The sequence below is a fragment of the Scylla paramamosain genome, chromosome 49 (assembly GCF_035594125.1).
Source record: "Scylla paramamosain isolate STU-SP2022 chromosome 49, ASM3559412v1, whole genome shotgun sequence".
Taxonomy (NCBI): Eukaryota; Metazoa; Arthropoda; class Malacostraca; order Decapoda; family Portunidae; genus Scylla; species Scylla paramamosain.
The window spans coordinates 1,215,001-1,217,500 of record NC_087199.1 but is presented as its reverse complement, the minus strand read 5'-3'; the positions used below and the strand labels follow the sequence as shown (position 1 = coordinate 1,217,500).

General features: G+C 44.6%; 1 long non-coding RNA gene across 1 annotated transcript in view; it reads left to right on the top strand.

The window, feature by feature from the left end:
- The first annotated feature begins 493 nt into the window (after positions 1-493).
- Positions 494-2,500, top strand: part of LOC135095391 (uncharacterized) — a 2,333-nt gene continuing 326 nt past the window's right edge. The window contains exons 1-2 of the long non-coding RNA XR_010264369.1: positions 494-1,602; positions 2,350-2,500. The exon at positions 2,350-2,500 is cut by the window's right edge and continues 326 nt beyond it. This is a non-coding gene — a long non-coding RNA (uncharacterized LOC135095391). The remainder of the gene's footprint in view (positions 1,603-2,349) is intronic.

Below are 2,500 nucleotides of genomic sequence, written 5' to 3'. Positions count from 1 at the left end.
ATTTTATTTATTTATTTATTTATTATTTAGCATACGTGTGTGGCTATGTTAACTAGTAAGATTTTAAAAGGTGAATATTTGCTTTCGTACACAACTGTACTCTGGTGTTCTTTGACTGTGAATAGTTTGCACGTAGTAACTGATACCATTATATTGACTATCCGCAATAATAATTCATAACTCTTTATTCAGCTTGAAATCCACACATTTTTCTGCATATCTGTATAAACAAGTAACTGTCACTTACTTATCGTGAAACCTTCGATGACTAACACACTCCCTATGATAATAATAATAAAAAAAGATTGTTGGCAATAACATAAATATTAACAACAGCAGCTGATTAGGTTTTTCCGCATCGCGCGTCACTGGAGACGTGAAGTTACTGAGAGGGAAAAATTCATGGATGTAAGAAACACACACACACACACACACACACACACACACACCACGTTTCTAAGAGGTAAATCAGCACTAAAAAAAAAGACATTAAAAGGACATATCTGTTTGAAAATATAATTATATAATGTGGGAACAAAGAGAACGGTGCATAAATTTCAGATATTAAAAGAGAAAAAAAGGAGGCAGCAGGCAGGGACGCGTGGGGAGGCTGTGTTAAGAAGGCAACATACAACTCACCATGCATAAAAATAAATAAATAAATAAATAAATATATATAAACAAATAAAAACAAATAAATAAAATAAAGTAAAAGAATATAATTTTTCTACGACGTGAAAAGAAAAAAAAATTGTACCTTGATGGAAAGAAAATTTTGTTGCCTCTTCCGGGGGTTGTAGAAAACTTTTACCTAATATTTTTCATACACCATTTACTTCTAGATTTTTTTTTCCAAATTGTGATCAGCAGTGATAACGAATTACTCTGAAAGCCTAACCAAAACCTGACATAACTGAATTAATTTAAGCCTAACCTAACTGAATTCCTCTAAACCTAACCTAACCTAACCTAACCGCTAATGTTACTCCAATGCTGCTATCTTTCTTGTGTGGTGGAAGAACGAAAATGTGAAGGAACCGAAAGGAGGTAAAGGCACAAGAATCTTTCTCCTGAGGCGTCTGGCAGCGCGGTGTTTGCCTGAAGGGACAGATAGGCTAACAGAGAAGGCAGGCAAATTTTACAATCGTGTCTTTGTGGTCGTACAGAAGCTGTCTCAGATCTGGTGGGGAGGGAAGGAGGAGTGGGGGAGATGGGAGGGAAGAGGGGAAGAGAGAAGAGGTAAGAGAGAGAGAAGTACTGAGGTTACAGTGAGGTGAGGTAGTTGAGTTAAAACTGCCGCCGACGCATTAAGGTATCCTGTGTGTGGACTGCGATTATCTCTCTCTCTCTCTCTCTCTCTCTCTCTCTGGCGGTTCTAGTGCAATACTTGTAATGAATACAGAGTGTAATGAGCAAGCACACACGGGTGCACACTGACTGTGACGTGACCGCTGACGTTACGAGAAAGGTGATGAACTAACAAAGGAAAACAAACAAACAAACAATAATAATTGTGAAGATAGAGAGAGAAAGGATAAGAAGACAGTTCCTGCACCATTCCGTTCCTCCCTGTCCTCCTCCACAGCATGGCAGAAGTGAAAGGTGAGAAATGTTTGGCGTTTACATGAGCCGCAAGTGTTGATGACCAGACCAAGGCTGACGCTCACGTGTCCGTATTTTCAATAGAGTGATGTAACCACAGAAATCCTTGTGGTCTAATTCACCGCAGTGAGCGAGGGGAACTGAAAGTTGCCCAGGGCAGCGGCACACCAGCCATGAGCCACCGGGCGTCGCCACGCCGGGTGGTGGCGCGGTGGCGCGGTGAGCCGCCGCGCGCCGCTCCACCAGCAGCCGCTGCTCTGCGCGAGCGTGACTCTTGGGGTGAGGGACGCCGCGTTGTGGCCCGCGTGTCAGGCTCACGGCCACTGTGGCGTCCACGTCCAGCTGACCATTCACACGAACCGCTTTGTGGTGGCTTGCCAGGCTTGGCGGCAGTGTTGCTCGCCACCAAGAAGGAGGTTTGATTTACGAGTGACTTCCTTGGCCAATAAGCCACCAGAAAGCGGTTCCTGTGAACAATCAAAGCTACAAGTGGCCGCCACGCGTGGCCCTAAAAGCTTCGCCCACCTCACTCAGCTATGCTGCGTTTCACCTTGTCACTGAATATTTCATACACGCGCGCGCGCGAGTGCGTGCATGTGTGTGTGTGTGTGTGTACAAAAGTGCACAAAAATTCAAAGAAAATATGAAAATATGAAAAAAAAAAAACGCAGGCTTGAATGAATCGTACAAAAACAGTGGCATTATTATAGATGTCAGTAGTAACCTAACTACCTCCGTAACTGACAGCCCAGGAAAGATCCCATGTGGGACTGCAGCTCCAGGTCCTCTTGCACAGAGATGGTGGTGTCCCGCACGTTGAGAGCGGCAGCCACCCTCACCCCAGCCTGTGCCAGCCCGGTCACCAGCCTCCGCCAGCCATGCATGCCCACCCTTGCTC